Below are 12,380 nucleotides of genomic sequence, written 5' to 3' on the forward strand. Positions count from 1 at the left end.
TAACACAAATAATGGCCAGTTTTCAAAAACACATGGGGCCAAATCTTCAGCTAATGTAAATCAGCATCATGAAGTCAGTGGAGACACCGATTTACACAAGCTGAGACTCTGGCCCACAATTTTCTGAAACCACTGTACACTCAAACATGGAAACTGACATGGAAATCTGCCAGAGCGAGAGAGAGAGAGTGAACAATATTGCCAAGCCATAATTACTCAAAATTCATGAGTGAGGCCCCCCAATAAATCGCAAGATTGTTTTAAAAATCATGTGATTTTAAAAAATACTAGGTAGGAGTTCTGTTTATTTGTTTCTGGCCTTTGAACCTTAATGGGTCACATTTTCAAGCTTTTCTCCACAGCCATGAAGGCTAGAACCTTAGTATTTATTTTAATGACAGCTGACATTCTATTGGATTCATATTACTCTGGGGTCTCAGGCTTTAAGAAAAAACACAAAATATTGCAAGACTTGTGATAAAAATCACAAGAGTTAGCAACACAGAGAGATTCATTCTCAATACTTATTTCTAAAATGTGTCAAAAGAGCTGGGAATTAGGGGTACACTACAAAATGCCTCAGGAGAGAGAGAGAATGAGCAACAATATGGAGAGTAGGAAATACACACACACACACACACACACACATTTTGATGCCCACCAACTTCCTCGTTCCAGCTATAAAGAACCATTGGAGATGAAAGTACCAGGTATATTTCTCTAGGCTGCCAATAAAGAATATTTCCTCCTGATTTCCCCAAGGAAGCAGATGGAGTGGCTGGGAGAGAAGGAAAGATTAGAAAAACCAAATGCAGAGTGTATAACTTGGTTCATAAGGGGAAGTCGAATAATACTGCCAATACTCAATATCATGAGTGTCGTGATTTGGGGGAGTCTGGGGAGGGCTATTGTGCTCCTGAGATAAGACATAAGCAGCTCAGGAATTTCTCTCATGCTACTTTCAGTTTTTCCTTTAGGCCGCTAGAGATCGCTGTGCAGCGGGGGCTGGGGGGGTCCCATGCGTACTCTGAGCAGGGCACAGCCCTGGAGCAGACATAGCATTTAGGAAGCACAAAAACTATTCATGGATTTCGCAAAGAGTTTCAAGGAAGGAAGGAAGGAAGGAAAGAAAGAAAGAAAGAAAGAAATGCCAGGACGGTTCATTTTGAAAACGTTGAAATGAACTGTTCCAACCTTTAATTTCAAATTAACATTTCAATTAACATTCAGGTTGATTTGGCCTTTTCAAGATGTTGCATTTTGAACCAAACAAATCCGAGGGGAGGGGGTTCATCCTGGCAAGAAAAAAAAAACAAAAAATAAAAATTAGTTTAAGTTCTAAACAAACTGATTTTTTTTGCAGCCATCAAACCAAAAAAATCACCTGTTTGCTCAGCTCTAAATGGGATGATATTAAGGAAAGGAAAATTTAGGCTAAGTATCTAGGAAATTTCAAAATGGTGTGATGTACTGTAATTATTTATTATAATTAAAACGTATATGTGGAGCTCTAAATGTGCACTGCATTTTACAAGCATTTTGAAGCACCTATACCCAACCATGAAGTACTTTTCCAAAGGAAATAATGGGACCTCATAACTTAAAACTATACTGGACAGGACACAATACAACAAACCATATGGTAGAAACCAATCCTTCACTGACAGCTGAAATGGCTTAGATGTCAGTCTAACAAAGTTGCCCTTTTCCATCTTGAATTTCTACGTATTCGCCCCTAGATGTCGCTGCTCCATACATTTGCAGAGCAAAGACTCACTGGGATAATAAATCTGATTCGCACAACATTAAAGCAGTTCAGGCATCAAGAGTTCTAGTGAGTCTGCCACGTGTTTAGAGGTGTAAAAAATTATCTCCCGTGTCAATGACATGTCTACTGCCAGACAATCTAAATCACGATACACATAGAACAGCAGTAAAAAGCACAGTGTCTGGCCACTGTCAGGAGAGAGTTCACTGTTGGAATGAAAGAAGTGGTGGTTAATCAGGAGAAAGGAGAAGAAAGGCTCTTGACACAGGATGTGGGATGCTGAATGAAAGTACAAAGCTAAGAGAAGACAAAGGGAGCAGATGTGAGAGAAGATAAAGAGGGAACATAAGGAATAGGGGAATCTTACGGTGATGTGACAGCCAAGATATAAGTGGGGCTGGAATGCATGATTTTATTATAAATTGAGTATGTGACTATTTATTACAGGGGTGGCCAACCTGTCACTCCAGAGCCACATGAGGCTCTTCAGAAGTTAATATGCGTCTCCTTGTATAGGCACCAACTCTGGGGCTGGAGCTACAGGCGCCAACTTTCCAATGTGCCAGGGGGGTGCTCACTGCTCAACCCCTGGCTCTGCCAGAGGTCCTGCCCCCACTCCACCCCTTACCACCCCCTCCCCTGAGCCTGCCGTGCCCTCGCTCCTCCCCCACCCCACCCAGAGTCCCCTGCACACCAGGAAACAGCTAATCAGGATGTGTGGGGAGGGAAGGGGAGGTCCTGATTGGCGGGGGCTGCCAGTGGCTGGGAGGCACTGGGAGCAGGTGGGGAAGCTGATGGGGGGCTGCTGACATATTACTGTGACTCTTTGGCAATGTACATTGGTAAATTATGGCTCCTTCTCAGGCTCAGGTTGGCCACCTCTGATTTATTTTAAAAAAAGGCCTACAATCATGAAGTGCAGTGTTAATGCAGCAGAGTAGGAGACATGATGGAGGGCATTTTGGTGGCAGCTAGTGGCCCTCAGAAGGTGGCAGTGGCAGATCTTGGAAAGGAGATTATGCAGGCTAGATGCTACCGTGGCAGAGTGGAGACAGGTATTAGTTGTGATAACTGTGGATTCCCTCAGTGGGGACTCTGCTTGTGGTCCTGCATCAGAACCACCAGCGTGGACTCCATTGTCATGCAGAGCTGGGCTGGCCAGAGGAGGCACCGGAATTTTTGCATGAGGAAGGCCACCTTCATGCAGCTGTCTGAAGGCAACTTCAGCATCAGGACACATAGAGGAGGGAGGCCATGCCAACCCAGAAGCAGGCTGTGATTGCAATCTGGAAGCTGCTGTAGTTCAGAGGCTAACCAATTTGGCATTGACACATCAATTGTCAGCGCTGTGGAGGTTTGTGAGGCGACTATCACTGTGGTTTACCTAGGAGTGGTGGACATTGCTAATGTTCTCAAAATAATAGCTGGTTTTGACAGAATGGTGTTCCTGAACTATGCTGGGGCCATTGATGGCATTCATATGCCCATTGGTTGCCCGTTACAAGGAGCTCATTACTATGTCAGTCCTAAAGGATACTGCTTAATTGTTCTGCAGGCCTTGGTTGACCAAAAAGGTTGGTTCATGGACCTCAAATGTGGGATGCGCTGGCAGTGTGCATGTTGCCGGAATGTTCCGGAGATCTGGTGTTCTCCTATTTCATCAGGAATGGGCTCAAGACACTTGGTTTGCAGGCCTTGTTCAGACAATCAGAAAGTGCACCTCTGATAGCTGGGGCTGGGTCCAGGACAGCAAGAGAAGCCTGGGATTACAGGGAGAGACGCATGGGGAAATGTCATGCTGTGATGGGGAAATATCACACTGTGTAGTGGTTTTAGTACACATCAGTTTATCTATTTGTTATTGCTTTTACGTGGTGGTGTGTGTGACCCATTAAAAGCTTTGGATAAAATTTCACACCTTTTCCTTTTTTCCTTAAGCACTCACAAATCCGTGCAGTGTACAATCACCACTTTTGTTAAAAGTAAATTATCAAAGTTATAAAAAATACTGTATTAAGAACCAATACAGGCAGCCCAGCTGCCAGGAGGTGAAGTGTATAAATGGCAACAAAACTGAGAGGTGCTACGTGCCAATCAGTGAAATCTCACTGGTAATGGAATTGTACATTCTCAGCGCGCCTTGTCTCCTTATCCCACAGTGGCCCAGAAGTCAACTGAACAGGGTACATCTGCCCAGGCACACTTCCCCTCCAGGAGAGCATTGACTTACTCATAGCCCACCCTGCCCCAGAACTGTCCCATGCCTACCATGGCTGCAAGACACTATAGTGTAGAAGAAAATCAACTGATGCTAGATACCTCTATTGCTGTCGGTCATGCTCCCTCATCCTCGGCCACGCTCAACGTAGTCCACCACCAGTTTTGTCTCCCTCACCTGCTCCAGCTGTTGTGTGTGGAACTTAAGGTGCCTGGCTGTCCTGCATCCAAAGTCATTATGCATTTCTTGCAGCAGGTTGTCCATGATCTTGTTTCTTTTCCTTGGTTCAGTGTTTTCTCCCCAATAGACCTTGGAGGCTGAGTCACCCCAGCATAGGTAGAAGGTCCTGCCAAGATAATAAAAGAATCATGTATAGGTATAACCCTGGAAAGAAATAAAAATCACCCCTTTTACATTCTGTATCACAGCAAGGCCACAAGTTAATGTGTTTACGTACTTGGTTGCCCTTATTTTATCTCAACCCATTTGCCTGGTTAGAAGCAGCTGCATGCCAGATTATCAGTCCTCAGAGACTATGGTAGGTATTTCATATTTCATCTATTTAAAACATTTTAAGAAAAGTTTTATGGGCCTGGTTGGGGGATTATGATCTTAATACTATGTCAGGCAGCAGTAGCATTGGGAGATTGCAGGAGATTCCAGACTGGAAGAGAGAAGAATTTTTCCAGGATCTGGTTAAAAAAAACATCTAGGAGATATTCATCACCTAGTGACTGATCAGCAATCAATGACTGGAGAGGGCTAGTAAGCTAGAAGGGCAGGCGTGGGAAGTTTGCCCACCAATCACCTTGAATTTCTCCTGTATGAAAAATTCTCGAGCACCATCAGCCAGGAGTGAGAAAAAATTCGGGCAAACATAAACAGAATGCTGAATTAGCATGCAGAAGATTGCTAACGACAGATCTGCTTTTACACACACACACACACACACACGTCAGACAGCATGCTGCTAACCAAAAGCACTAGGAAGCCAAACATAGCCAACACCAACAGACTTTTTCCACTTAATACAGCCAGTGAGGCTGATAATACGTTCTATCTGGGACACTGCTTTAATGCTATAACAGAGTTATTAACAGAGAGCAGTGTGTGTGCAATAGAAAATGAAAAGCAAGAAATCAGAGAGAAAAGGTAAAGAGTGATACCTAGGGCACTGGTAACTAAAACCAGACAAAGAACCACCTCCAAGGTGCAGGCATGAAATGTAATCAGTAAGGCCAATACCAAATTGCAGGATAGAGTTTAAAAGACTCCCAAGTCATAACCTCACACTAGGATCTACTCAACAAGTGTAATCTAGGCAGGTGGTCAGATATGGCAATGTATACTTGTTTCATTTGTTGGACACAGTGCACAAGGAAGACTTTTTAATCTAGCTATTTTCAGCATAGAATTGACCCGTTACTCTAGCTGGAACATTGATATTGCTTTTCAGGGTGCCTTTATGAGACTTTTCACTGTTAAGGTAGCTCTAAGGAACCATTTGCACTCCAGATGCGATAGTTGAAAAAGTAGAGATGTACTCCCTCAAAACAGAGCTGTGCAATTAGGTGGCATATTCTGGAAGCTGAATCAGAAGAGCAGTATATGTGATGCAGCATGAAGCACGTTGCACAGTGCTATGGGGACAGCTGAGTATTTAGGATAATACAAAAATACAGTTTTTCATCTGCAAATATTACCATCACCATTATTGACATTGGTGGTATTAATTAGTTAATATTTGCAACATGCATTGAAGATGTGAAGTGCTATATAAGTATATACTAAATATTGTTAATGTAATTTTTCCCTCTTTATCCAGCACCATTCAGCTCACCCATTAAACCTGATTGGCTGACTGAGATTGAGCGAACTAGGACTCAAAAGGGTATGGCTACATGGCAGAAATTGTCTTGAAACTGATTCAGCAAAAACAAGTCAGACCACTTTATACTGCCTAATAAATTCACTAAACCTTTCATCCATTTTACATTGCTTCACTCACAGTATTACCATGTACAACTAACTTAAAAGTTGCTTTACAAAATAGTTGGCTTAAAGCAATTACTTTGGTTTTGCAAGACAAGGTCAGTTCCCCTCCAAGCCACCTCAAAAAACGCATTTGGTGAAAATTGGAGTCATGCTGCTGGTTTTTTCAGTCCACGATGTTTATTGACGTACCTTCTGTTGCTGTTTTACTCAGCATGTTCATTAATAGATGAGTTCAGGAAAGATGAGTGATTACAGACAGGCAGAATGAAATCACACACCCATATTGTGTTGGGAGTGTATTCTCAGCTTTCAGCCAACGGATATACAATGTCAGTTCCTAGTTTAGACCTTTCAACTATCTGTTATGTGCTGCTTTCTAAAATGAACCATGCCAGGATGGCACATGAGGCAATGGAAAATGAATGGTGAAAACCATCCTGCACACCATCACATACACTGGAAGTGAGCTGCCAACGGCCTTTGCCTTTAAGAAGCTAAACTGCACCATCTTACTAAGAAACAAAGCACTTACCTAGATTCCTCATTAAAGAAAATTGGTCAACTGTCACAGCTGTTCCTTGTGCTAAGCACATAACAGGTTCACCTCATGTGAATGAAGAAACACACACAAATGTTAGTTTACTGAAGATAGACCTTTGCAACTTTGTTCCTGTTTTCTTCAGTGCATTACATGAGAAAAATCAAAAACATACATCTACAAGAGAAGGTTGCTTTGCAGTTTTGTGATTTATTTTAGAAATCTTCTTGAATATATATACCACCTCCAGCAATGGAAGATGTCACTTCAAATGACATGGCAACAAAACACATGAATCCCCAAGAAAGGTCAAAGGGAGCGGGGGGGAGAGGCAGGGCTTTAGTAAGAAGGAAAATCAGTTATTATTGTTATCGCATTTTGAACCAAGCAGCTAGTCAAAGTTCAGAACCTTGTAGGTTGGTACAGTTGGGAATAGAAAATGATGAGGGAATCTGGTATTTTCTTTGATGCAGTCTTGTTTATTACAAAGGAACATTTAAAGTCCTGCTTCTCCAAATGCAGGAGAAACCAAAAACAGGGAAGAACTTCTTTGCTTACAGTCCGAAGTCTCTTTAGCCAGCACCACACCAGAAGACCTTTCTCTAGCTTCTTCCAGGGTCACACATCATGCTTCATCAGGCTGTTCCTCTGCCTGTTTCAGTCTGGTCTGCACTCCCACTTGTCCTCTCTCTCTCTCTCTCTCTCTCTCTCTCTCTCTCACACACACACACACACACACACACACACACACTCAAAATAATACTCAATGGACCCCTCTGCTCACCTGGTGCTATTTTTTGAGCATTGTGCCTTGTTTTAGTTTGTGTCCCCTTCACTGTCTCTTACAGCTGTCTTAAATGAATGTGGTCATGCCCATCAGTTTAACGAAGTTTAACCTAACCCCAAAACATGTTTTACCCATCTCATAACATACTGCACAACAGTGAATAGGTTCCTCTGTTGACCTGACACACACACTTTATGCCATTTTTTTTCGTTAATTAGCATCCACTCCCATCGTTTAATCAGACAACAGACGGTTGCACAGATGGTTGTCGTTTTTCTGTAGAACAAAGAAAAAATTGAAGAAACAAAGCTAAAATTCTACAATATGGAATCAAGTAAACCTCACTGCTTATAGTACCTTCAGAATACCTTTTGCATATCAATGGGAGTTTTGCCTGGATAAGGGCTGCGAGATTGGGCTCATCTCTGAGCTACCAGGTGACTAGCATTTTTTATTCTGAATTCAGTGATCCCCATGAACCTTGCAAATTCAAGCTGTAGAGAGAAATAGGTTAACTTCATCTCCTAACTTCAGAACTGATTAGTTTATCTGATCAAAACAGAATGCAGTGCAAAATCTGCAAGACATTGTACATTAGCTCATGGAAGATCTTTCCCTCACAATTTGGGCCATTTTAGATGGTCCAGGCTGAGTCTCTCTCTTTCTCCGTCAAGCCTCAGTAATGGCTGGTTCAAGTTCAAAAACACTCACAACTCTGGCCCCGGTGCCTTGGAACACACTGGCTCCATTACCACAATGGTAGTCGAGTGAAGCAGAAAATAACTGTTAGGATATAGATATTCAGGCCTGTCTGCAAAGGCCTATTCTTCAATAATTTAGGTGTATTCTTATCACTTAGCCGGTTATACAGGTATAAAAGAAACAATCAAAAATCACTGTCTGTCTGTGGAATGGCCTTCTCTTACTGTGACAGTCTGAGGCCTGGTTCTTTGGCTAAGCAGCAGAGGCCAGCCATAAACTGGGAAGTGTATGGCCATATCCTCACATTCCAAACTAGTCACATTGAAATAAGGTGCTAGTGGGCTGTTGGGAATACAATCCTGTCCTGATATTCCTATCACCTCCAGAGAAAGGGAAGAGCCTAGAAGATGTAAAAGGAAACTTAGTTTAATAGCATCCTGTCTGGCAAGAACTCACTTATCAATAGCTGGGATGTGAAATCCTCATTTCTGTATTGTTCCATCACTGTAGTCTCCACTTCCCTATTGTTTGTCTGTATAATCTCTGTCTGGTTCTGCGATTGTTTCTGTCTGCTGCATACAGGGGCGGCTCTAGGGATTTTGCCGCCCCCCAAGCCCGGCAGGCAGACTGCCTCCGCCGGTTTGCCTGCGGAGGGTCCGCTGGTCCCGCGGCTTTGGCGGACCTCCCGCAGGCACGCCTGCGGGAGGTCCAGCTGAGCCGCGGGACCAGCGGACCCTCTGCAGGCAAGCCACCAAGGGCAGCCTGCCTGCCACCCTCGCGGCGCCGGCAGAGCGCCCCCCGCGGCTTGCCACCCCAAGCACGCACTTGGAGTGTTGGGGCCTGAAGCCGCCCCTGGCTGTATAATTAATTTTTGTTGGGTGTAAACCAATTAAGGTGGTTGGATATAATTGGTTAAATAACCGTGTTACAGTATGTTAGGATTGGTTAGTTAAATTTCAATAAAATGATTGGTTAAGGTATAGCTAAGCAGAACTCAAGTTTTACTATATAGTCTGCAGTCAATCAGGAAGTGGTGGGGGGGATTGGGAACAGGGACTGGGGGTGGGGGAATTGGGATCATGTTTTGCTAAGGGGGGAATGGGAACAGGGGATGGTAACAGGAACAGGGACACAGGCAAGGCTCTGTGGTGTCAGAGCTGGGAAGGGGGACACTAAGGAAGGACACTGGAATCATTCTTGCTGGAAGTTCACCCCAATAAACATTGAATTGTTTGCACCTTTGGACTTCGGGTATTGCTGCTCTCTGTTCATGCGAGAAGGACCAGGGAAGTGAGAGGGTGAAGGAATAATGGCTTTAGGACCCTTGCCCAGCTCAGAGGAGCCTTTCCAGAGGGTGGCCAAGGTCAAAAGGGGGGGGGGGGCGCTTAACCAAGAGAGCCCAAATCACAGCCCTCCAGACTGGAACGCTGGGAAAAGAGCCATCCCACTTTGAACCCCAGGGGTATTGGGTTGGGGAAGGACACGGGCCGCATAAGCCTTCCCACCTGCAGACTACGAGTACCCTCGAGCACACCCGACCTAAAGGGGGGTGTGAAACTGGAAGGGCCTGGTGTAATTCTCTCCCAGGAAGTGGGGGGATGCTGGGGCATCCATGGGAATGTAGGTAGGTTCAAACTTCCCCAGGTCACTGGCTGAAGTGACCCTGCTCAGTTCGGTCTCAAAGCGGGGAGAGATGTGACAAAGTGGGAATGTTCTTGATGTGTTCTGTGAATACTGAGAGGGGAGTATTGACCTGGGAAGGTTGCAGGGGAGTTGTGCTGGGACAGCCTGCCTTGGGAAAGGGAGCATACTGGGGTATATGACATGAGAAACCAGGAGGGGGGTTGGAGGCCAGGTAACACCTCTGCCCCGGGAAACTGGACAAAGGCTGGAAGAGGAGCCGGGGGGAGGCTGAGTGAGAGGCTGGAGGTTTTTTCCAGTTTGAAGCTGGCTGGGAAATGGAGAGGGCGCCCCGATGGGGCTTGGGCTTCCCAACAGGGCTGTGGCCTCCCCGGGGGCCCCAGATGGACCTAACTAAAGGGGGATCCTGTTGTCTGTACCTGCAGCAGGGCCGGCTCCAGGCACCAGCTTATCAAGCAGGTGCTTGGGGCAGCAACTCCGGAGAGGGGCAGCACTTTCACGTATTCGGCGGCAATTCGGCGGAGGGTCCCTCACTCCTACTGGGAGCAAAGGACCTCCCACAGAATTGCCGCAGATCGCGATCGCAGCTTTTTTTTTGGGGGGGGGGGGCTGCTTGGGGCAGCCAAACCCCTAGAGCCAGCCCTGACCGGCAAGACCTGTTTTGGACTGTGTTCCTGTCATCTACATAAACCTCTGTTTTACTGGCGGCTAAGAGTCATGTCTGACTGCGAAGTGGGGGTGCAGGACCCTCTGGCTTCCCCAGGACCCCTCCTGGGTGGGCTCGCTGTGGGAAGCGCATGGAGGGGCATATGCTGAATGCTCCAAGGAGAAACCGAGGAGGTGAAGCCATGTGAGCTTCTTGCCCTGAAGACAGGCTGCTCCAAGGGACAGGATGCTCCCCAAAGTCCTGACTGGCTTTGTGGGGAGCAGTTCCAGAGCATCGCCCGGGGACTCCGTGACAACTGCTGGGAAGGGGGACACTAAGGAAGGACACTGGAATCATGCTTGCTGGAAGTTCACCCCAATAAACATCAAATTGTTTGCACCTTTGGACTTGGGGTATTGTTGCTCTCTGTTCATGCGAGAAGGACCAGGGAAGTGGGAGGGTGAAGGAATAAGCCCCCTAACAATAACCAACACCACAAGTTTCCAGTACAAACTAGACCAGTGGTTTTCAACCACTTTATCATTGTGGGCTGCATATGCAGCAGCCCTGGACTCCACTGCACACCACCACATGGGGCCAGCCGGTGACCTCTACCCCCACAACCCCACTGTGCTGCACCCTGCCCTGTCGGGCAACCCAGACCCCACTGTGCTGGGCGGCCAGGCAGCCGGTAACCCAGCCCCACGGCCTTTAGCACACAGCTGGGCTGCAGCTGTGTGCTAATTGAGCCGCATGTGGCTGATGGACTGCGGGACCCAGGTTGAGAACTGCTGAACTAGACAAACACACTTCCCTTTAGATGAATGGATAAGACTGTGAACATATTCCCTTTTGTGATTACTGTCATAGCTTTCACATCTAACTGTCCCCCATAGCAAAACATTACAAAAATCCTTCACATAGAAAACATACATGAAAACCACCCTGACCGCACTATCAGCTGGGTTGGATAGTTGCAAAATCATTCCTGCCTGATTTGCTAGGGTGGCCCACTCAACCAGCCAGGGTATTTGAGTTTCCACTTTCATGTTAGCCTGACCCACTTATACACAAAGGACCCTATTCACAGAGGTCACTTACAGGCATATTTCCACTTTACGTAATTTCAGCACGAGATTAGATGGGTAGGCAGTTTTTTCCAAGAACAAATTCAAATACTCTATATTATCATTGCCCTCTCTGGGAGGGAAGAGAGCAGTTGTCTGATGGCTGTATCAGAGAATTAATTTGAAACACATACTGGATTTTAATTGGAATATGACGGGGGGGTTGTTTTTAGGAATTTTTGAGTTTTATGTATAGGTAAAAAAAAATTGGTGGTTTTCAAGACTCTCTTTTTTATATATTGTAAAGACAATATACATTACTCATTACAGCAGTATATACAGTAATGAGTCATCTTGTAATGTTCCCTAAAGTGCTTTAACTTAATACCGTTTCAAAGAGCACTATGTTAAAGTGCACTGGGAAACCTTTTGTGTGCATCAGCAGGATCTACCTGAACCAATTAATGTGAAGACATCAGTCCACTTTAGAAATCACACCCTTGTAGAGCGAATTACTGTCCCAGGCAAACAAGCCCTCAGAGACACGTAACAATTTCTGGTGTTTTTCTGGGGTGTATTAGATAAACACTGATTTATCTGGTTTTTGTTCTTGTTGTTTTGTTTTAAAATTGGGGTGCTTTACCAGTGTTTAATGGTTAAAACTTAAAACCAAAAGCTTTAACTATGGCTGTTGAGAAAATCAGACAGGAACAGCTTTGTGTTAGGGTGGAATGGCTCTCACAACATCCTGTGTAAGTGTGAAGTGCACTGTTTCAAGATGCATTTGGGAAGCTTTAAATACAGGCTGTACCACACTACTCAAGCAAATGCATTTCCTTTAATATTCTCTTCAATGTTAGTCAAAAAAATTACCAGCAAATCCAGCCAATGTTGAATTGTGCTCACAAATATAAGATACATAGACAGGGAGGTAGTAAGTGCCTTAGACCAGTGAAATCCCGGCCCCAGGAAGTTAATGGGAATTTTTCCATTGACTAACTGGTACCAGGATTTCACT

The 12,380-nt window shown here is 45.0% G+C and overlaps 1 long non-coding RNA gene across 1 annotated transcript; it reads right to left on the reverse strand.

Annotated features, from left to right (window-relative positions):
• Positions 1 to 1,238: 1,238 nt before the first annotated feature.
• On the reverse strand, positions 1,239 to 7,576 carry LOC120396550. Its single transcript, XR_005593217.1, has 3 exons — positions 7,304 to 7,576; positions 4,088 to 4,332; positions 1,239 to 1,295 (listed from the first exon to the last, which is right to left on the reverse strand). It is a non-coding gene; the product is annotated as an uncharacterized LOC120396550 (long non-coding RNA).
• Between the last annotated feature and the right edge of the window lie 4,804 nt (positions 7,577 to 12,380).

The sequence above is a fragment of the Mauremys reevesii genome, linkage group 2, assembly GCF_016161935.1.
Source record: "Mauremys reevesii isolate NIE-2019 linkage group 2, ASM1616193v1, whole genome shotgun sequence".
NCBI lineage: Eukaryota > Metazoa > Chordata > Testudines > Geoemydidae > Mauremys > Mauremys reevesii.